The 24,256-nt window shown below is 40.5% G+C and overlaps 2 long non-coding RNA genes across 2 annotated transcripts in view; both read left to right on the top strand.

Annotated features, from left to right (window-relative positions):
- LOC125689659 (uncharacterized) overlaps positions 1-24,256 on the top strand; it is a 68,912-nt gene that overhangs the window by 37,720 nt on the left and 6,936 nt on the right. The gene's annotated exons all lie outside the window — the stretch shown is intronic.
- Positions 10,098-24,199, top strand: LOC125689662 (uncharacterized). Its single transcript, XR_007375387.1, has 3 exons — positions 10,098-10,159; positions 20,153-20,196; positions 23,192-24,199. It is a non-coding gene; the product is annotated as an uncharacterized LOC125689662 (long non-coding RNA).

Consider the following 24,256-nt stretch of genomic DNA (forward strand, 5'->3'; position numbering starts at 1 on the left):
ATAGAACAGAAACATATTATATTTTTCCATTATATTTTTCCTGTTTTCCATTCCCTGTCCCCTCAATGCAGATTAATGTTAATTAAAATCCATTCAAATCTGTTTGGGGCCTGTGATCCAGCTGTTATCTATTATGATCTGATCTTTAGTTTTGTCTTATCCCATGATTAAGTCATGATAAGGTTCCTCTGCTGCACTGAGCATTCTAAGCTGTGGGCTGGTATTTCATCCTTTCTGTTACTAGGGATGCTAAGAAAGTTTCTTGTCTATCTCACTGTGTCACAAAGCTCGTTTATACGCACCTTCGTCACTACCTTCAGTTTCCGTCATCGTTGGCACAGTGTGGTGAAACTTCCTGGTGGATGCTAAAAGCAGCCTGAGAACAACAAGTACTCAGATGCTGAATCATGTAAGTTTTATAACTGAAGGAATTTACATTACAAATGTGAAGGATGAATAAATGTAATTCAGCATACTAGTCCATCAACAATAATAATAATAATAAAAAAGGTAGCCCTTAAAAAGATATATAAATATATAGAGCAAATACATCAGCTGCAGAGGAACTTATTTCTCCACATCTTGTTTTTCAGTACAGCCTGGAGCAGTAGGGCAAGAGCAGTTGCATGGTTTCTGGCTATTTTGTCCTTTTCAAATTCCTTCCTTCTTCAGACTCTGTTACCTTCATTTACTACTGCAATTATTATTGACTGTTAACAACAGGTTTTGCAGAAGCCACTCTGCCCTGATTCTTCTGGTCACAAATTGCCATGGAAAAGGTACAGGACTTGGGGATTTCTAGGTGACCACAACTCAGAATGGGAAGAGCAGCAGGAGTTCAATGTCTGGGATGGGGCTGTTCCTCCAGGCAGAGAGACACCAAGGGGAAAATGCAGGGAAATAACATGTAAGGTGTAAATCAGGCAGTGCACTGCAGTGCATAGCAAAGACTAAGGTAGTATGGATGCGGGAGATAGAGTGAAAATAAGATCATTTTTGTGCAGTGGGAAGGCTGGGGGAAGGCTATGCCTCACAGAAGCTGCTGATGGTACAGGAAGCTGAGCTGAGTTTAAGGCAATGGATCCAGAGAGGCAGCAAACCTCACCTCCCCACCCCTCACCATGACAACCTATAATGCTGTTAGCTAAGCAAATCCGTGACAGTAGTCTTTAGTTTAGGCATTTGCAATAGTGCTTGTTTTTAAGAAGATGAAGGGGATGTGGATGAATGAAATACATAATTCCTGAGGGAATTTTGTATCTTTTCCCATACATGGTTAGGAATGTAAACATGTTGATGTTGGGGAGTTCAACTATTCATGATGTGGAAGTGTTAGGCGTTTTTTACCGTCTTTATAAACCTTAAACAGTGAAACCTAATGCTGAATAAACTAGATCTCAGCATAATTGTTTAGTGTGGGGTTTTCATTTTTCTATTCTAGCTGCAGAATTTGCTGGAAGAACAAGAAAGAACAGCAAACTTTTCATCAGGCTTCAGATCAGGCAGCAGATGGCAACTTTGGTTGTCCTCTGATCAGGCTGCCTTCAATTAGAGATGAGCCCCATCCCCTTCCAAGCAAGTACAATGAGAGGCTGAGTTGGGAATTGGATCGTGTCTAAACATTGTGTCTGGATTCAGAGCTCACCAGAGTTTTGCTGTACTTGATCCAAGAGCTTGGCTGGAGCCAAGTTCTAATTAAGGCTGGTAACTTGACAGAGACATGCTCTGTGTGCTGCCAACAGCCTCTCTGTGTTACCTATCTCCTGTGCTGAGATTTTAGGACAGATAAACTGTCTCCAGGGCACAACTGGTTTCTAAGGGTTGCCTGTGGCTTACTGTTTTGACACCTGAAGTGAAAAAAGATGCTGTTTGGCTTGGTAGTACTTTACTCACCTCCTTATAACCAGCTGGACGTAGGACATGCTTTCTATGAACAAGTGTCCTGATAAGTTAATGTAAGAAAACCTTTGAAGCAATCAGTGTCATTTACATAGGTGTTTGCAAATCACATGCAGCTTGTTCATTCCTACGGCACTGCACAGAGGAAAAGGAGCACCATTTTGACAGTGGACCTGTTGGTGCCAAGAGGACAAAACTGGAAAAATAATTTCGGAGATATTTGTTAGCATAGATAACACAAAACAGAGAATCTCTGTTTTTCTGAGTCTCTCATTCTCAGTCTGATGGGGGTTGTGCTGTCTGGTGTTACTGTATACTTAATCCCTTGCAATACAGTGAAGGAGAAAGTGCTGTGGGACTGCAGACAGTGCAGCTCTGTTTTCTGCTCCCTGATTTTCCATGTGCTTTTGTGATAATAGCTGAGGTTTGTTAAATAGGCCGAGTGTCTGCATCTCGCTGTTGCCTATCCCACTTAATGTGCCTCTTCATTATCAAGCTGAGCTCAGCTGTGAAAGGATCTCAGCACCTCATTCCTTTTCGAGTTTGCACTTCCAAACTCACACGTTTGGAGAGGTGGTGATGTTCTCCCTGGCTAGCAAAATGCAGATGGGCACAGAAAGCCCATAAGGCTCGCTATGGTGTACCTGCTCATGTGAGTATACCCTTCTATAGGTCCTTTTTGACTCTCCATGAATACTACTGTAGCAACTGTTTTATTCTGTGCACATGCTCTTAATTTATACCATGAAAGCATACTGGGCTTAGGGAACATGGACATCTGATGATGAACAATGGCTTTCACTATGTGTCTTTGAATGTGCTCTGTGCGGAGAGTAGATCTCAGCCCTGCTGTATCATAGAACCCTGCTCTACTGTTTGCCCTCAGAGGGGATACAGCCTGCAGATGCTCCCTGCTGCTGACATTCCCCTGAGTGAAGCTAAAGGATGAAATAAAACTTCCCACAGGATGTGGTGGGGGAGAGGAAGCTTACTCCACGAAGGCTGTGGCCTCGATTGCCCTCCCCATGCAAGAAAAAGAACGATCTCATCTTAGAGTTCTTGTCTTGTAAACAGAACATAAGTCTGTGGGCTAAGACACTGAAAGCCTGAGCATAGACACAAGCAAGCGCTGTGCCATACGTTAAGCTGTTTTTGCATGCATGGCGTCGGCATCTTGTTAACATGCCAACCTAATCCCACTCTTTTGCTTCACAGACAAGTACCACTTTATTAGCCACGAATCTATTATCTTCCCGTTTGAAGGGCTCTGAATGGCCTTACAGCAACATTCTGCTTTTGTAATACAAATCCTTTCACGTTGATAAAAATACTTTAAGAAATGAAAAGTAAGGTTCAACAGTGACAGAAATTCCAGTCGCTTCTTTCATCCTCCCAGTGTGAGCCAGCAGGTGCAACTTGACATTATTTAAACAAACCTTCCCCCTGCTTTGTGACTGAAGAAAGGCTTTGGCAAATACTTATCCTTTGATATGATGTGTACTTGACAAAATTCACAGGGAGATCTGAACTGCTGCTTTGAAGCAAATGCTTATTAGAACGCTGGAGCACTAAAGTGCACTGTGATTTGGCTCAGTTGCGAGTGAGACATCAAGCAAAGTGTGCCCATTATGTCAATTCAAAGTCAAGCCTAAACACACTGACTTCTGAGGAATCTGAAGAGAATTTGTGCGGCTCTACTGCTTTATTGCTTATCTCATTTGCATTGCCTTCTCCCTCTCCACATTTGCAGCGTAGTGGTTGGCGTATCATCTGGAATTCATCAAGTATTTTCCATTACTGTTTTCTGCTTTCCACTTTCAAACCTTCCTCTCTCGCCCTCTTCCTCAAAATGTGCCGTTTCCAGCTGAACAGGAAAGGGGATGAGGATCTGCCTCATAGTTTCGGTTCTGTTCCAGCATTGTGCTCGATCTGTGCAGGTATTCAGTGGGGAATATTCTGTATGGGATATTTGGGAAAATGCCATGAGAATTGAGCTGGCAGTGAGGAGACAAAGTCTCACATTGTGGTCTAGAAAATATTTAGAGGTGAAATCACAGAATCACTGAATCATAGAGATTGGAAGGGACTTGTGGAAATCATTGAATCCAACGCCTTGTGAAAGAAATCCCCTACAGCAGGTCATGCAGGAAAGCTTCCAGACAGGTCTTGAATATCTCTGGAGAAGGAAACTCCACAACTGCTCTGGGAGGCCTGTACCAGTGCACCATCACCCTGTGTGAAGGTTTTGCTCATGTTCATATGCAAATTCCTGTGTTCCAGTTTTTGAACGTTGCCACTTGTCCTGTCATTGGGCACCATTGAAAAGAGCCCAGCCCCATCTTCTTGACTCCTGCATTTTAGATATTTGCAAGTGTTGATAAGATCCACTCTCTGCCTTCTCTTATCCAGGCTGAACAGTCTCAGGTCTTTCAGTCTTTCCTCATATGAGAGATGCTTCAGGTCCCTCATCATTTTGGTGGCCCTTCATTTGGCTCTGTCTAGGAGATCTCTCTCTTTCTTGAACTTGGGAACCCAGAACTGGACACAGTACTCCAGATGTGGCCTCACCAGGTCTGAGTAGAATGGGAGAACCATCTCCCTCAATCTGCTGGCGACACCTGAGGATACCATTGGCCTTCTTGGCAGCAAAGGAACACTGCTGACTCAAGGCCAACCTTGTTGTTCACCAGGACATCCAGATCCTTCTCTGCAGAGCTACATATGAAAATTGAGCTAATGTATCTTTTTTGTCCCAAAGAAAACTCCAGAATGCTTTTCGTCCCTTCTCTCTCAAATTCTCTATGAAATGTTACAGTTTGTAGTATTGTCTTCTTTCTTTCCTGCTGGAAAGGCCTCGTATACTGGTCATCTTTCCTTTGTTCTCTTTCTCTTGATGCATTCAAATCAAGACTAGAGAGTTTCCTAACACAGTTTTGCTATAGTTTAATAGGAAATTAATGTATTTAAAGAAATCCTTCTATTGTGGTTATTAATGGTTAGGTTATTAGGTTATATACCAGACAACTCTAACTGTCCATCCTGGCCTTACTATCTGTGAAGTCTTTATCCATTACCAGCAGGTATAAAGCTGCCTTCAGCATGAAGTGGTGGCAGTTCATAGAATCATAGAATGTGTGGGGTTAGAAGGGACTTGAAAGACCATTCTGTTCCAACCTCCTGCTGTGGGCAGGGCTGCCATTCACTGGATCAGGCTGCCCAGCGTCCAGTTCCTCAGTGTGTGCCTGAGGAGGTGATGCTATGGCCTGGCCTCATGCTGGCACTCAGCAGGAACATGTGTATGCAGACCCTTGTGGGTTCCAGTCCTGCAGGAATTTTCAGAACATACTCCATCCTCTGTTGACAAGCAGGGAGTCCTTCTGCCAGTGCAGCCTGAATATATGGATACAATGAGTGTCATTGCATCAAGCATCAGAAGCAAATGAGTAAAGAGAAAGGTGCTCTGGGTTCTTGTTTTGCATGCTGTCACAGGAAGCAAATTGCCTGCAATTGTTGATTTGTTAAAAATGCACTGGTGAGAAATGACACTTGTTCCTTTTTCTGAAATCTAGCAAACATTTTCTGCCCATGATGCTGAGGAAGGCATGCTAGCCATGTCTATGGGCTCATCAGACATCAGGAATGCCTAGCAGCTTGTTGAGGTTTGTTAACCTCTTGGCATCAACACAGCAAACTACACGTGCTCAGCAAGAAACAGCCAGCACTTTGCCCTAACTCAGAGGGATGAGCATGCTGAGCAAAGAGTCTGGGCAAGACTCACGTGTAGGCCTTATTTCAGCAAGCAAAAGTGCTGAACCAATAACAACACGATGGTGTTGGCATCATGCTAATGAACCGGCCTCGCTGATGCTAGCGCTCTCAGGTTTTGGCTCCTGGACATGGGACCATGTATTAGAGAGCTGAGCCCATGATGCCATGATATCTAATGAATTGGTGTTGCCTCTATAAACTGGGACTGCTGTGCTGATAACCACAGGGGTCCAGGCTGCCACATAGCTGGAGACCTTTAATTAGTGGCCCTCATCCTTAGTCAGCAGAGAATGCTGCAAAATTCATGGCTACATAAGCCTTGGAAGGTCTTTGCTTCTATTAAAGAGATTAATAAGGGCAGTATAGAAAGTGAAAACCTGTTACATCTCCTGATTTGTTTGTGTTTTCAGTGTTCCATTTGATTGTGTAAGATCTGTCCTCCCACCTTCATGAGCTGAAGGAGCCTGATTTGCTTCTTTTTATACCACTTCTTGCATCTACAGCCAGATGCAGCTTCTGACATCAGGCAGAGGCATATCAGAGCAGCTGAGGGACAGGAGAGTGAGGCTGAGCATAGAAGTCCTTAGAGAAACTCACTCTCAAAGAGGAGCAAAGAAAAACAGCCCTCCTTCCCCAATCTGAGGGTGTTTTTTCACTATGTCCATGAGGGTCTTACCTTAGTGGGAAAATCTGGAAAAGAGTAGAGGGAAAAAAACCCTCAAACGTGATTATGCTTCTCAAACAAGTTATTTGTAGATTAAGATTTATTACATTTCCTCCAATAGAAGCCAGGGGAAGGTAATTTCTTTTCCCTCTGTTTTCCACAGGTTTCAGTCTCTTCCCATTCCTAGTAAACATTTATATGAGTCTGTAAAAAGACATTTGGGAGGCTCCCAGGCTGTCACTATTCAATTAGCATTTAGTATTACAGTCTTCCCTTTGCAAATTAAAACTGTGGTTTCCATAGTGATTTAAACAAGATGAGAATCTGAGTGAAGAGAAGCTGACATAAGTGAAGATAAGCTGAAAGCAATGTAGATATTTGTGATGTGGATTGGTTTTTTTTTTCGTTTTTTTTTCCCTCCCTAAAGAACATTTTGAAGAACAGACTGTAATCCTCACTTGAAAGATGCTTGGCAATGCCTGGGCAGATAAATCCGGGTGTGAAACTGTTTTGGGTGCTCTTCAACCCAGAGATTTGGGGTGAGCAGGAGTGCTGTGTTTTGCTAGGTGAGCCGATGGTTTTGTGTAATGTGACATTTAAATGGTTGAGTTTACAGCATGTTTGTTCAATGCCTACATTGACATGTACTCCTTTAGAAGAGGAAAACCCTGATCAAAGTTTGGTTGCTTCTGCAGATGGAGTATCACTGATGCAAAAGCTTGCATTCTGTACTGCGGAAGCGAGCCCTCCTCTCCTCTGAGCCACACTTCCTCTGCATATCTAGAATTTCAGTGAGGGAAGAAGTCTTGTCCAGTGTTTCTCCTAAAGCACTGCCACTTAATGATCTCTGAGACAGGTTCTTCTCTGCCAGCTGTCCTCATTCCTGCTGCTTCTTAGCTGCAAGAGGAGTTGCATGCTTAGAGCCCCTCGTTGAGCTGTTGGCATTCATAACACCAGGTTAGTGAGTGCACTGAAGTCTTCATAACTGGCCCACTTATTTGGTAAGGTGGTTAGGCTGGCCAGGGCACTGCAGCAAGGACACACCTATTATAGAGGAATCCTTGCCCTGTAGCAGACAGAATGAGGCATTTTTTTTTTTTTCCCCATGACAACAAAGGAATGTGGCTAAAATCTGCTGTAATAACTTATGTACGTCTCTATTGCTCTGATAGACTCACAACAGCATTTTGCATGAGATTCTATACAGTGTGCGGGTAATAGGACAAATTAGATATTCCAGCTGCAAAAACACAGAGTGCAGAGAATGACGTGCAGTTCAGCTGCACAAATACGGCGTTTGTGTGATACTGCATTCAACCCACTTCCTCCATGAGATTTCCTCTAGGTCAGTGTAGAAGAGGTGGCCACTGCCTGGGTAGTGGGATGCTCACCTTCTGACAGCTGCCAGTTGGGTGCTTGCAGTGAAACTCAAACTGAAACAAAAAAAGCTGGGCTACCAAAAGAAGTTAATAGAAAGAAGTGCAGCTGAATTTGCTTTGGTTGTATTTTTTCTTTTTTCTTTTTTATTTTTTTTTTCCTTTGAGTGAATAACAATAAATATCCATAAATATCCTTTCTAATTTCATTTAGTTGTCGTTTAAAGGGGTACTTGCACAACTTAATATAACTAACTGGTTGTTCCACTTGGGTCCACTTCGAATTTTGGTATACATTTCATCTGGCTTTGTACATTTCCCTAACTATCACCACCATCTACATCTTTCATCCTGGCGGATCCACTGAGTATCACAGCCCGCTGTAAGAGGAGTTCATTTCTTCAGCCATAGTTTGGCACGTGCACATATATGGAACTGTGGTTACATACTTGCATCACTCAGAATTGAGCAGAGAATTAAGACTTCCTGAAAGTGGTTTGCTTTTGTTATCACCAGTGCTGCTGGTAGCTGGCAATGGCAACATGCAAAACACTGGCCCTGACGTTTCCAACCCCAGCACCACATGTTGCTGAAATTCTGGAGAGTGCTTAAACAGCAGCTTAAAAAGGTATGTTTGTAAGCGAGAGGGAAGTCCTCAAGTTTATGAGATTTTTAGCCTTATTATGTAATAATTAAAACAGCACGAAGGAATCTCAGAGAATCTCAGCTGGATTTATTGTTAGGGCAAAAAAAAGTCCTTTTGCAGCAAATATTCTGAAAGAAGCAGTGGAGATGCTGTGTGATTTAATTTTTTCCTAATCCAGTACATCCTACATTCTAATCAAAGCATGCCTTCGCATTATGACTCTCAACTAGTGCACATCATTAATTTACCAATACAAATTGAGCAATCTGAGCAACAACTCTTAAGATAACAATGCAAAAATACCCTTGCAGAAAAACTCAGTTTGCTCACTATTTAGTTAACTTGTGAAAATTCAGAGATCTCTGCTCAGTTTCTGTGTGCACATCAGGTAACTGCCTGCTCTGAGGCAGGCCCCTTTAGCTGCATTACCCTGAGAAGCAGCAACCCAATTATGGTTCATGTTCAGACCATCCTACCTGATTGATGTCACTTGATCTTTTCCTTTCTCTTTCACTGTTTTTTTTTTAAAGCTATTATGCACTCACATGTCCCATTTACCTCAGCTGCAGAGTAGCCAGGAAATTGCAAAACGCTGTTATTAAAACTCTGAATTAATATCCCATTGGCAGTACTAATGGAGGAGCCAGGGCCAGAACAGCGGTATAGATGGAGCTGCTGTCTGATTTACTGCATCCAGTGAAGACGATTCTCACAGGTTAGAGGTGAGCTGCCTTTGAAGGAGAGCATGAGAGCAGTGTGCACATTTGTGCTGCCTTTGTCTGTAACGATCAGAGTTATTTTATGGCCTAAGGTCTAGGGGATTAGGGAGAATTCAAAACCAGATGAGAAGGAAACCAGATATGCTAGCAGGTCCATCAAGAGCATAGTCTGATTTTGATTATGGGAAGCGTGCCAGTGGGGTGAGCAGAGTAGAGGGGGGTTTGGTACGGTCTGAATTTAGAATTTTCAAGGAAACCAGATCACAGTGACAGGTTTGGTCCAGAAACTTGAAGAGATGAGGGTAAGAGATGTCTTGCTGGGTCTCGTGTGTCTGCTAGCTGTAAATAGGGGGATGAAAACGGTGTTTTTAAGAGTTCTGAAAAGGCACAAAGAACCACTTTGTCCCTAGGGACAAATGTGACAACTGATGCAGTATTGACAAAGTCTGTCCTGCAAGTAAACGCATTTCAGATGGCTTTGGTTTAGCAGGACGATATCCGTGTCTCCCAGTTCTTTAAAGCTCAGAGTGCTGCTTATGTCTCTTTAAGGGACTTTGCCAAGTGCCCTCTGCTTCTCTGCAACATGCTGTGGCCAGGGAGGGTTTCCTCACAGCCAGAGCCAGCACTGGAGCTGAGCTCTGTGCAGTCTCACGTGTATCCTTGTATCCTTGAGAGCTCTTCAAGAGGGAGAGTAGAGTTGAGCCACTGATTAAACCACCTCATAGAGCCTATAATTCAGTTTGGGGGATTGTTGTTGTTTTCATTCTTTTCCCTACTTAACTTGATTCTGCTGCAGCTGCAATAGTTAATGATGTGTTGAAAATTGAGCTATTATTTAACATAGGGGAAAAATGCCTTCCCTCTCCTGGCTCCCCATGGGCTCCCCAAGTCACTCGAATGGATCCTAAGGGGAGGAGGTTTGGCTGTTAGCTCAAGCAGCGTAGCTTGATGAACAAAGTTTGGGAGTTTCATAAACAAATATCTCGGCAGCTGCGTCCCACCCAGGTCGGTGATGGGAGGACAAACTGTAGCTCTGAGAGGTGGCTGGAGATCTCATCGGTTACTGTGCTCCTGGCTTTGCTCTGCAGTAAGTGGAACCACAAGCATTTTCATGCATGCAAAAAGGGACTTTCAGTTTAGGATAAAGCCATTTGCTTTGCTTTGTGTTTGGCAACAAAGGTGTTGACATTTGTCTTGTCTTATTTTATTGTGTTTCAGTCACAGCTGTAGACATTCTCCAAACTAGTTATTGGTCACAAATAAACATAGACGGGTAAGACATTTGCTAGCTAACATGTTTACTTTTCCAGTGTGAAGCTAATGAGTGACATCATTCCTTAGCAGCTGTCCTGGTTGCTCCCTCAAGGAACACATCTTGAGATAGAAAAAAAGAGACCAAAATCCTATAGAATAATACCAAACGTATACATTTAGCTGAGTAATTAACTGAAATAATATATGATTCATTTCAGCAAGATCACGAGTGAATCAGAATCTTGGACATCCTGTCCTATGCAAAGAGCCCTGGGAATGTTTGTTTAAGTGGGAAACATGCTCTGCAAGGAAATTGGTAACGAGGGACCTCAGGAGTTCAAAGCTAAAATCCCGCAGAAGAAATACCAAAGCCCAAGGCCATGCCCTTAATTGGCATACACCATTGGTTACAACCTGTGTACATCAAAGATCTGTCTCTCAATGCTTGTTCAAATTATTTGATCTTCTTGAGCTTGCAGAAACTGACGTAAATTGATTTTAGTCTGTAAGAACTTCAGTCTCTTCAAGCTCCAAAGGCAGATAAAATAACAATAGAAAAATGGCCAGCTGGTTTTAGTCGTCTGGAAACAAAAAGGATAAAGATGTGTCTAAGTGTAGAAGAAATTGTCAAAACATTTAAATATATATATTTAAGATTAAATCAAAATTGCTTGTCTCATATCACCAAAGGCTCCAGAGAAACGGATCTCCAGAGCTATTTTATTGCAGCAGCAAACAGTTAAGGGCTAACTCTTTATTTGGCAGTGGAAGCTAACTCTTTTGTTTGGCAGCAGTTTCAACTGTGTTTGTGAGAGTTGAATAACAATAATTTTTTTCAACATGCATGTTTTTTGCATCTGAGAGATAACATTTAACCAAAAAATGACACAAGGAGGTATCTCTGGAACCCACAAGTGAGGTACTGTATCCCATTTACAGCATGCTCTGGGGCAACTTGTCAACAGAATTGCTTCTCTCAGCAATGTCTAGTAGAGCTGCAGACAGAAAATCCCAAAGAAACATCAGCTACGCCTAAAATAACAACAACAAAAAGTCATTCTCAAGCTATTTCTGAAGGAGATATCTACTTCTCCAATTGTATGGCAATAAAGCTGTCATAGACTCGAGCAGCCAGTTGGCCCCAGAATGCAGCAGTTCTGACCTTTGTGTTTGCATAAGTCGGATGTAGAACTTGTAGTACAAGCATCTCCGAGAGCAAGAGCTGAGGTGGTCAACTGTGGTTGAGCGATGCTTTTCTAATATCTTATTTCCTTGCAATGTAGGGGAAGTACTGAACACAGTGAGAAGCATAACTCTCCACTGAAAATATCCAAGTTGTTCGTGATTAGGGACAGCCTCAGTAGTATAGCCACAGCACACTGGAGTACAGCAACAGCTATTGAGGAAGCTGAAGGGGATAACAAGAGCTATGCTTAAGGGCTATCCGTTGAATAACCTTGGCCTTAAACTTTGCAGCAATGTAGATAATTTTAGGGGGGTTTTCTGTCACTCATTTGTCTTAGTGGGAAAATGGTGAGCCCTTGAAAAGCCCTTGGATCTATGAGCATAGCTCAGTTCCTCTCCTGTGCTCATATTCCGTACCTCCAGTTAGCTGCCCTTCAAAATTACATGCACCATAAAACAAAGCAGGAGAAATTTTTGTTTGCTTGCATTTTTAATGGGCAAAACCTTTTGTTCATCAATTTTTTTGTATCTGTGGTTGGAATGAACCACCCCAGAGTTGCCCTGAAGTGCTTCAATGTAATGATTTGGCACCAGTGTCTGGCTGGTTATAATGACTCCCAAGGAGCTTTTCAGTCCTAGTTTCCCCGGTTAACGCTTGTTAACAGCGTCTACAAGACACTGCCTATCTGGAAGCTTGTGTAAAATGAACTGGTGTCACAACGCCATTTCTAGTAGACCTCATCATATGGGGAATATGAGCAGCAGTTGTGTCCTAGAAGCCTTTCTACAGTGTGAACTCAATCTCATCAATTGCTGCTAGTTTCCTTGCTTTATATTACCCCACATACAGCTATTCAAAATTACTATGTATTTAGTGTGCCTGGTTGGACATCCTTTGATAGGACAAAAATAAGTATTTAAAAAAGATGAAGGAAAAGCCTGTACCTAATAATCTGATTCTCATGTCAATATTAAGGTATCAATATGTTTCATCAGTACTCTGTTTAGCAGCTTTGCAGAGCTGGAACAATTTAAGCCCACAACAAATATACAGCCTTAAAAGGGACGTAGGAAATGTTAACCAAACTGGTTTCCCCCTTGCTTCTGTGGCATTGATTTGAAACACGTAAACCCCGCCAGACTTTGTTTTTTCACTTGTAGGCAGGAAGTTTATTAAAAAGGGAAAATACATGCAGCAGGAAAAGAGAGGGCTCTGGTGCTTTCCAAGTCAGCATTTACGTGACTCGGGTTCATTTTGGGAAGAATAATTTATAGTGGTGTGAATAAATAATAGCAGTGAGTTCTGGCTGTCCAAATAGGCTACATAATACCCTGGGAAAATTTCCTCTGCTGCGTGCTAATGACTGATTGTTGGCTTTTATGTTGTGAGCCACTGTAACAAGTAAATCATCTGAAAGTAACTGACGTGCTCAGGTTTGTTTAGGCAGCACGTGTCAAACTGCATCTTCGAGTCAGTGTGAGATATGAGTTCAGTTTACTGCTGCAGTCGGTGTGGTCTGTCTGTCTGCCTTTATAAGCAGTCGCACAAGATGGGCTGCTGAACTTAAAAAAATCAATGGTTGAGTGTAATTTGTGTAGCACACATTTGCCATTTTGTCAGTGTCACTTCTTGTGGAAATAAATTTGGACATCGGTTGGGTGCCTAACTCATCTGGGATGAATGATCTATTCATGCTAATTTTAAGAGCAATGGTGAAAATATATTCCCTCATCTATTCAATTTGTGTGCGGAGAAACATTTCCAGTCTGCCATTGCTCACGTCTTGTTGACTGCTCCTCTAGCTGTATCTGTTCAATGTAAAGCTTTCTTTTTTTCTCATTGCAGCTTTACTGAAATGACTTTCTCTATTATTGTTTAATCATCCAGATGAGAGTGTTGCACGCTTTCCCCCTTGCCTACCACTGCTTTTTAGCTATATGAAAAAATTTTGAGAGTTTATAATGAAAGGAAACTATGCGAAGCGCTGTTTTCAGTTTCAATTGCATCTTTTCATTGTTGGTAGCAAGTGGCCTTTTGAAAGATTGACTTATTTCTGTATCACTTGAAAAGGAAGATAAAATGCAAAATAAGAATTGGACATTGTGAATTTTTCCCTGCCCAGAGAGGCCTAAGTTGCTTGTGCAGATGACTAATTCACCTGCCTAGAATGTCTTCTTGTAACATCCAGGGACTGCGGTTTACTGTTAAATAGTGCAAGGTAGAAAGGAAGTAGTGTCTCCCTCAATTTCCAACTTTTAACAAGGGGACAATTTCTTCCATGTCACAAATGAGATTTTCTTTTCACATTTCTTCCAACTGAGTGACAGAGTGGTTTTTGGATTTTGAGCTGCTTGATGTGGACATCTGTTCTTAACTGGATTAAGAGCCCAATCCCATTACATGGGGGGTACCAAAATCTCACACAGTTACAATAATAGCTATGGGTCAATGCAGATCTGAGCCAGTCTTGAGGTGGTGACATAGATTTCAAAGGTTTCATCTTTTATTTCCAGTTCCTTGAGCCAGTCAGTTCCTTTCTTTGACAATCATCTTAGTCAAATTGGCTTTTTTCATTTTTTCCTTTCTTTTGCATATCTTTATGGATTGATGAACCTACACAGTGGAGCAAGACAAGAAAGTAATCCACTGATGGTTGATAAGATGTTGTAACACTGAATATGTTTTTCACCCCTGCTTTAGTGTCTCATGAAGTGCTTGCATCTATTTAATTTGGTTCTAGCCAGTGGTACCCTATCTGCCTTTGAGTGCAACTCTAATCACATAACGTGCCAATACCCTAATCCAAATTCAGCATTCGGTGAGCAATTTATATGGTGGTCATATACATAACTTCTTACCATCTGTCATCCCTGTGACTTCTACTGGCCCAATGCAGTTTCCATGGTAGTCAATGGAAATTTTTGAGGCTGATTTCACAGAGCAGAACATTCAGAAAAGGAGAGAGAAAATCACTGAAGAGCACACTTTCTTTTCCTTTCTCTGTGCTGTAGGGAAAATGCTGTAACCTCCATCTAACAGATGGCCACTGCTGTCCTCAGATTTGTTCCATATTTGTAAAGGGATGGAGAATTTTAAAACTGGGTCTTCCAAATACCAAGTTAGCAGTTTAATTCTAGTGCCATCCTTGAGAACAGATATGTGAGATGAAATAAAGGATAAAAGGAACAGGAAAAATCTACTAACATAGCAACGTGTTCACAGATTTAGAAATGAAGATATCTCCCTTAGCAGCATGTTCTCTCTGTTTCCCTATCTCTGAAATGAGCAGACATTTCCATGGCCCTCTGTCAGAGCAGTTCTAAGTCTGAATGTTCAAAAATCACATTAAGGCTTTCCAGAAAGCAATGTGGAATAGTCACAAGTTGAGTATACAAAAATTAATATGAAATATATATATATATATATCCCTCTAAATCCTTTATGGTTATGTTTGTTTAACTAATGACATGTGTGTGATACCTGATGAATGCAAATCCTCTGTTTTTTCTATAGCTTTTTTTCAAAGAATCAAAGAATTAAAATATCATGTCAAGCAGGGTTCCCAGATTAGTTGAATGATCATAATGAAGGGCAGAATTTGGCCCGGCATCTTGAGTATGTTGCTATCATTTGCTTCATATAGCTCTAATACAAAGGCAATATGAGAGCTAGCAGTTTCAGTCCTTTTGACCCTCATAAGAGTGAGATAAAGATTTCATGAGAAGAAAGAGAGCTTCAGTATTTTGAAGTGACTTTCACAGATTTTTTGACTATCATCTTTTTCTTCTCTCTGCAGTTCATTCTTTATCTGTGCCATAAAAATCACTTTCTCTCCTCTGGAGAGATTTTTCCTATCCCATGCCCTCTCTACTCTCAGTTTCTCTGACCCTCTTTTTACCTTTCTTTTCACACGGTACAAAATTTGGGTTGTTTTCAAACAAATCTGAACTTTTACTTTGTTCTGATTTTATTTGTGGCCTGAAAAACAAAGCGCATTAACTTGAAACAGACACTAAGTTGCCTATGGGGGTAACTTGTAAAGTACTGATGCTTGGAAAGTTCCCAAAAGAAAACAAAGCCCAGCAGTCTTGCCTTGTTTGTAGAGCTGATGGAGATCATTGACTCCTAAACCTTTGCCATCTCCTTCCAACCAGCCTCCTAAAATAACAAATATAGGGGCTGTGTCAAACAGTTATGGTCTTCTGAATCATGAGCCAGACGTAAGAGTGACATTTAGACTGTTCCTGCACATAAACGTCGGTAGCTCCATTTTGGGACAGTTCTGTCATGCACAGCAAAGCAGTGCGGATTTACTTCCACTAAGAATCTGGCCTCACGTCCCACAGTGAAGAGTGGAAATGATGGATCTGGAAAACAAAGCTGACACCATGTGCATGAAGAACCCCTGATTATTTTTTATTGTTATTATTGTTTCTTGATGATACACCAGGCACTGAACTAGTAGTGTACTCATTTCATGTGCCTGAAATTTAATTTAGAAAGTGAAGCTGATGGAACAGGCTAAGGGACCTGAGATTGGGCTAAGGCAAAGAGTGCGATTTCATAGTTGTGATATACCCACAACTCAGTATCTCAGGTCAGTTATGTTTTGAGTCAGCCTGTGAAGCAAATGCAAGTCAGACGCTCAATAATGTTCCCTACCATAAAGCACTGGGCAGCTCAGTGTAAACCATATCCCCTCTGGTGGATGCCAGGCATTCAAAGGTGCTTCTGATTGATTTGCATTTGAAGGAATACATGGTGAAAGTGTATTGCATATTAGATTAGTCTTGGAATCTGTCACATAAATTAGCAGTGATCTTGATTGCAAAATACTCTTATTGTTTATTTCTCCTGCATGCTTACCTCAGACGTATTTATTCATATTTGTTTGGCTTTCCTTATCATTCCTTACTCCCATCCCCGTTTTACTTTCTTATACTTCCTTGGGACACCATAAAAAATGTAGTTTACCTATATAGATACGATAGATAGATAGATATAGATATGACTGTTCTAAAGAAAATAATTTTTAATAGTCATATAAAAAGAAGTGCTTTATTATTGTTCACTTGCTGTATGGAGTGAGTGACATCAGTAGGAAATGGGCCACTGAGCACTGAATTTCTCTCTTGCAGTAGCATAGCCCTCTGGAGTGATTCCAAAGCAGGCAATGGTTGTACATGTTGTAACACTGATGGGTGAAGTGAGACACCAGCCCAGTGAATTTCCTATCACAGCACCCTCTATGTAAATGTTTATTGTGCATTTCCTGCTCTCAGCATTTGTTTCTCAGGCCCCAGCTATATAGAGTTACTGAAGTCATCTAGGTAATAACTTGAAAGAAAATAGACTCTGAATGAAAGATTTTGAAACTGCAATCAGCTCTTGAAAGAGGGAGTGAAATCAGGGATGAGTAACAGATGGTGATGGTGGCTAATCTTTCAGCCTATTATTTTACCATATGGGGGTCTATGCCACAGACTTTCATGCTGAAAATAAAACAGAAATTAATCATTGTGTGACAATATATTATTTAAATAACTCTGTTGCAGTGATATTTGCCTCCGTCTAGAAGCCATATGCAAGCGTATATGCTCCAAAACGAGATACAGCTGCATGTAGGCTGCTTTTGTGGTGACAGACATCATATGACTTCAGAGGAAAAATTGCTACACCACTTAGTTTACACAGAGAAAATGAATTTTCTGGCCATGCTAAGGAGACTGTGAAAGGAAACCCACATAGAAACACCCGATGGATTCTAATAGGAAATGATAACTTCTCTATGGAATTGAATAGAGAATTACATCACATGCATAGGAGTCTATAGGGTGGTTAAAAAGAGAAATGACTTCATTATGCGGACAGCCTCTCAGCTGGTCTATCTCCATTGGAGGCAAGAGTGCTCTGATGGCTGTTTTCAGCCGAGACACCTCCTTTTTGAGCCTTTGATTCTAGCCAACTGTAGTAAATGCCTGTAGTATTATGTTTAAATCCTGTTATCCTTCATAAGTCTCTTCTACAAGAAAAATACCCCAAAGCTAGTTGTATATTTTCTGTTTCTTCTGTAAATTATTCTTTAAAATGCTATTAAGGTAAGATCAGTTCTCCAGTGACAAAACAGAATGTATGTACTAAATTTCTGTTTTATTTTCCTGGTAGCTAATTTGTCTGTGCTTATATGTGATAAGGAAAAAGGCCAGCTCCCAAATGTTTCTGGCTCCTTCTGACTATCAGAGTGTGTTCCAGCACTCATTCAAGCTTAACTCAGTTTCACATAGGATAAAATCAATTTTAAAAACAAATTCTGGACAATATAGGTTCAGGTGTTGTATAGTCATGACTAGAGAGAAGATAGACTCAAGATGAATCATTTATTTTGCTCCACATCTCATGATCCAAACATGCAGGCAAAAACTCTTAAGAAGAGATCAGGAATCAGTGTATCTATCCTCTCACTAAGTGATCTGACCTTTTAGTTGACTGAGGCACAGAAAACTGTGCTTAAGACAGAAGATAAAATTGGCCAAAACATGTTACTAATATATAGAAGTTTGATATCAACTGCAGCCAGGAAGTCTTCATTTTAGTTTTTGCTTCAGGCATTCTTGCTCTCTTAACCAGCTGTTTGCCCCTTACCCACTAACATGTTAATACTATAGTTCTTTATGGTTGGTATTGCTGTCCCAAAGTTCAGTGAACAGAAGGAAATGCGTGAATAAAAAAAAAAGAGCATTCCTGTCCTCCAGTCCCAATTTATATGTTTGCTGAGAAGCTTAATCTGTGTCATGGTTTATTTGTATTCTAGTTACACTAATTTTGTGTATAAAAAGAAGACAGTTTTTGCACTGCATTCTGAAAACACAACTCAGGTCTGTAACATGAGTTAGGGCCACAGCTATGCTGCATGAGAATTTGAGTTTCCATTTTCAGTTTGGTCTCAGCATAACTGTGGATAATGTGCTGAAATGCCATGGTCTGTTTGTTAGATCTTGCCAGTAGCAGACTCAAAACTGTACTGGAGTGTAAATAATTGTCATTAGCGTTTTGAAAGTGCATCATTATTTAGTGGAGTTGGAGCAAAAGGAAGGTAGAGTTCAAAAATTAGCCAAGGATGTTTGAGAGGCTGAAGCAGAGGTAAAGGTTACAGATTTGAACATAAACTTTGTTACTTCCAAAAATTGTTTCTTACCTCTCCTTCTATTCTTCCATCTATCCCTCCAGCAAAATGGCAGACACTTTCTAACCTAAAACTGTGAGAAGGAAACGTGGGAGAAAGTCCAAAGAATACAAGTCATAATGTACAAAAAATGAATTAATCCTTGTGAAATGATTGTTCAAATTAACCTAATGTTGTGGTTAGTAGTTAAAACAGCCATGGCCATGCCCTCTTCTCATTTAACTTTCTTTTAATGCTGATCCCTGTGTGACCCAGTGTGTTTGATCAGATTTTATATTACTATTCAAAGCATAGACACATAGCAAAGTGTCTGACACTGTCTTTCAATTCAAAGAGTGCAAGTGAGTTGAACCATAAAATGGTTCCAATTAAAATAGTGCATGTTAGAAACTCTAAGATGAGTCTGAACAGTGTGTGATTGTTGTTTTTTTTTCTTGCATTCCCCACATTCTACAATGCATTCCTCTTTTTTGCACTTCTTGAACTTTTGTTTTACCTCTAGTATCCTTCTAAAACATCAATAATCATTCTACTCTGCGAATTCAGAAAGATTTAAGTATTTATTTTGGTACAATAGCAAAAGAAGTCTAGAAGAAATCATCTGGCTAGCACTCAGCAATGTTTCCTGGATGATCATGTTGAGCTTTAAAGCACAGTACCACACAAAAAGTCTGATCTGCTGATCTTACAGTGATGTTTTTCATTTCCCAATGGGACTCTCAATTTTTAATGTGAATCTTTTCCTTATATTTTGAGGATTTTTATATGGCTTTTTTGTTTTTGTTTTTTTTTTTTTGTTGTTGTTGTTGTTGTTTTGTTTTTTTGTTTGTTTTTCTGAAAGCATTTATGATACAAACATAACTACATAAAGGGTTTATAGTACTACCTGAACATTGCTTCTAATTTCTAGAGAGAAATAAAGAGGGGAAAAAATGTGTATTAATTTAAAAGAAGAGTAATGATTTGCTCACATTTCAGTATAAGCCTGCCTATTGTATTTGTGAAACATGCTTGAAAAGGCAAAAGCTGAAATTACAGTCATATCATCAAAACAGACTGATTCATCATTTATATACAGCTAATTGCTTGCTACTTAACCCACTTTTTAGCTACATGTGCAGTCAGTTTCAATCTTTAAATGCTTTCTTGTTATTTCAGTAATATCAATTTGTTCCTCAATCAGAAGGGTGTTAATTCACTGGTCAGGAGTTAAAAATAGGAAAATAGTCATTGGCAGCAGGCAGATTTCTTCCTTCCTTCCATTTGAGCAGAATCCAAATGATTAATCAAAACTAAGGATTTCATATGAACAGGAATTTTTCTGTAGTTGAGGAATCCACGTTATTTAACTCAATGCATGGACTTTGCGAAGTGTCGTTTGCCACTATTATCTATTATTTATCCAGCAGCACCCCTGAATGAACTAACTCACAATTTGCTTTAACTTGTGCCACCAGAGCTTGTAGTCCAAGTGGAAAGATTCAAGCCTTCTTTTATTCAGGTAAGGAAAGTTTATTTCTTGTATGGTTACAGAGTGTTGGTTCTTCTTCTGTGCAGTATAATCACAGACATCTTTTACTACCATGACCATGAAGTGAACTTGCATCCACTTCTAAAGGATTCCAGGCTCTTGCAGCTTGAACATGAAATTACTGCTTCTGCAGCTCTTTAAGATTATCTTATGAATTTCCTTCTATTATCTTACAGTGTATTTTAAAGCCATTTGGGACAGTTTGGCAGCTACTAATACATTGCTCTCAAAGCCAAATGAGTTTCATTTGTTAGTAGAGTTTGCTGAAGACTTGGCCTCTTCTCATTCCTGCAAAGAAAGACACTGAGCATTCAGCTATGTGGTTTTGTAACTCTTCACTTGACAGTTTCAAATATGTATTTCTGAGTTGCTTGGCCGTTTAAAACTCTCAACTCCTGAATAAAAAATTGAGCGAAACAAACTAACATGTCAGGTTGTACCTCAGCACTGCCAATCTAGAATAATCATATTGCCAATATTTGAAGTTCTGGATGGGCAGTAGGGACATTTAGATGAACAAGCCCATTGTGAGTAACTTGTCTGCTCTCTAGAGAAGTTGTATGCTCATAAACGCAAACAGCTTGTGAGTGTATTTCTGGAGAATTATGATTCTATGTTTCAGGAAGTCTGTTTCCCATCTGTGACCTACCTACAGTTTAATAGAGCATCAGTTTATGTCTCTCTGTGAAACTTTGGTGAGGTAAAGGTTCAAATACCTCTTGAGAATTTGACTTGGGCAGCAAAAACCTCTACAGGCATGTGGGCCAGGGGGCAGAGGCTGAAGAAGTCGTTGCTTACTTTCATCTTTCTGCTCAAAATTTGCTCAAGAGCACTGTCAGCATTTGTTCTTAATGAGCCTATACCTGCCTTGGAGTGGGAAGACATGCTGGGTGGAAAGCCACTGGCATGAGCACTCCAACTGAGCACTGAGCCTGGCTTTGTACACCACAATCCTTCGAAGAGCACCTGAATTGCAGTTTGAATGTCTGTGGTCCCTCAGGGGTTCTGATTCATGCAGTGTGAAAATGAAAGATGAGTTTTATAAGTGCAGGTTGATTCTTCAAGGAGCACGAGGGTCAGTTTCACAGTGCTGCATGCCACCACTTCAGTAAATCACTGTGGTTTCCAAGGGCCTCCAGCTGTGTTGAGATATTCTGTTGCCTCTCCTGGTATATTACTGGAGAGAAAGGCAGCATCATACGCAAGGACTGTGATCCTATATTGTCACAGCTCAGACTGACTATATGAAAGAACCTCTGGAATAGAAAACTTTTCAAACCAAATCTCTAGCCCTCTCTGGATTGGTGTGGCCTGAAGTTGTAGGCTGGAATAGTGAGGAATTGATCTTGTTTGCCAAAAGACAGGATTACTGTTTTTCCATTTCTGAAAATTAATAAATGGAGTTAGTTGCCAGATACTAAGATGTTTCTTTTAATTTATTTCACTGAGCCCTGACAATAGCACCTGACACTTAAAATTTTTGTGCTTTAATAGTCAAAACTTGCAGAAATCAACAGAATATTTTAAACAAAGAGGCGATTGTTTTTAAAGGCAGTAGATGCACAGTAGCAATAGTTTCCATGTCTCTGTCTCTTGTGTTAATGTAAAATCTAATTTTCTAACTTTAAATCCGTTTTGCCTCTTTAATCTCTGTAAAATTTCTAGTGTTGACCTCTACTTCTTGCGTAATTAGTGCTAATGAAAATCTTAAATGCCTCATTGAATTGGAAAGCTATTAAATACATGTCATTCAGCCTCAACTCTGAATTCCCCATTGTCTTTGGTGCACTTTTCCTTATAGTGACGAGCTATGAGTGTTAACATACTGTCTGCATTGGAGAATCAATTGAGCTACTGACTACAGGTGGAGGTTGAATAAAAACTTCATCCTAAATTGCCCATTGGATCTTCGTTTGTTAGTAATACGCTAGCAAAGGCAAGATTTTCTGGAAAAAGGGAAGAAAAATGCAACTGATCTTTTATCCTCTTTCTCCCTTTTCCATAACCAGCATAGCCTTTTAGAGCTTAACATGTTTAAGTCTGATCTGGGTAAGGGCTATATCTAAGGAGTGAGAAGCAAATAAAACATAAGTAAGATGTGCAAGCAACATTTTCATGAAGCTGCCTTCATTTCAGTGATTTTGGCAGGGCTAAATCAGTATGAGACGTGGCCCAAAACGTTTTCTTAGCCATTACTGCTTTGGAATTGGAGCAAACTACAGACTTGTTCTGCAGAAAATTAAGACTTGAGTCTTGGGTCTGTATCCAAAAGTTTTAGCTTGTTTTGCCTTTTATTAAATGGATGTTCAGACATTATTTCCAAGGTCCAAAGCTGAGTGAAAGAGTGGTCTGTGGTTAAGGCATTTATGTGTGGCCTTCAAGAGCCTGTTCTGCCACTCTACAGATGTTGCATGTGACCTTTGCTGTGCTACTCCTTCTCTCTGTACCTCAGTTTCCCATTCATTTAAGATTATTCTTCACTGCTTCTGGGAATACTGTAAGGATGAATAAGTTAAGACAGGTGTGTGAGCTTGTATGAATGGTGCTATTAAAAAAAAAGAGTTGAGAGCTGGTAGTTGGAAGAGACTCTTATGGTACAAAAGAAAAACCCTTACTTCATTTTTCGCCCACTTGGGGAGGTTGTTTTTTTTTTGACTCTCATAAAATATGACTGGTTTTTGAGCATGACTCCTGCTGTTGCTAAAACACTTTATTCTTAGTCTGATTCCCAAATGAGAAGATAGGAATGATGATGACCAATGAGTGTTACTGGTCTCGTATGTAGCTGAAAGAATGAGTGGAAGATAAGAAAATGGCTGAAGCTATGAGAACTGATTCTCATAGATTCTTCAAGAAGTGGGCAGGTGGAGAGTGTAAACCTCTTCCCTTTCAAGTAATAGAAATGAAAAATCACGAATGTCTGTAGAAGTAAAGCCTCCTGATGTTTTTTTTCTTTTTTTTGAAGGAAAAAAGTACCTCAGGAAGGATTTGCTGAGGAACTTGCTTTCAATTTAACTGCGTGACCAGACAAGATCAAAGGAAATTAGCTGGGACAGGAGGGAGACAAACAGACAGAATGTCTGACTGACTCCACGATTTAGAGAAAAATTATAAACTGTAAGAGAAATACTGAGGACATCTCTGAAGACTGTGCCATAAACCCAAGGATGCTCCACTTTGTTGAGGAAACAGAAACAGATGTGCTGATTTTATTGATCCGCAGCCTAATATCTCACATACATATAAGAGTCTTTTCTTGAAGACACCTTCACAGAGATAGTTTGGATCCCTTGACTCTCATTTTGCCCTGAAGGATTGTTTCTAAGCCTGGGGTACACAGAAGTGCAAGGCCTGGCTTTGGGGTGTGTAAGCCTCAGGCGTGGAATCAGTTGTAGCTGGATCATTGGGGCCCCACATAGTAACTCTGATCCCATTTCCATGAAGGCAGCATTACCCATGAGGGGTAGGTGGCAGGCTCTGGGAGGACTGTGGACACCAAAATCAGGGCACATTAATCCACAAGAGAGCAATATTGTATGCTGGAACAGGCTGAGGCACATATCGGGTGATGGCAGCAGCAGTTCTTCCTGTGTGGTGGGATGCCAGGGCACCTTGTGTCATGCTTTTACTGCACAGCAACCCCTGGATCTAATTCAGTTTTGTCTGGCTCTTTGGAGGAAACAGTCCTTCTAACTGTGGCTGGCCACACACTTCTTGCTCTCATCTGACTCGTCTGCCACCTCACCGCTGCTGGGTTCTCCAGCCCCACGAATTCCACTGTATGGACTGCAATGTGTTCTTCATTCGAGAATCTCAATTTTTTTTGGAAAAGAAATGCATTTTTGGCCTCTGTGGCTTCAGAAAAAAATCTTAAATATGTGAACTTTCCATAATGTGAAAGAGGGTGGACAAATAAAAAGAGCCAAGATTTATTATTTTTGAGTCCAAGGCATACTTTTTAGTGTAACTTAGAAATTTTGAACCTTGACTTCTTCTTCTTTTTTTTTTTTTTTTTTTTTTTCTTTTTTTA

The sequence above is a fragment of the Lagopus muta genome, chromosome 1, assembly GCF_023343835.1.
Source record: "Lagopus muta isolate bLagMut1 chromosome 1, bLagMut1 primary, whole genome shotgun sequence".
In the NCBI taxonomy this organism is placed as follows: Eukaryota; Metazoa; Chordata; class Aves; order Galliformes; family Phasianidae; genus Lagopus; species Lagopus muta.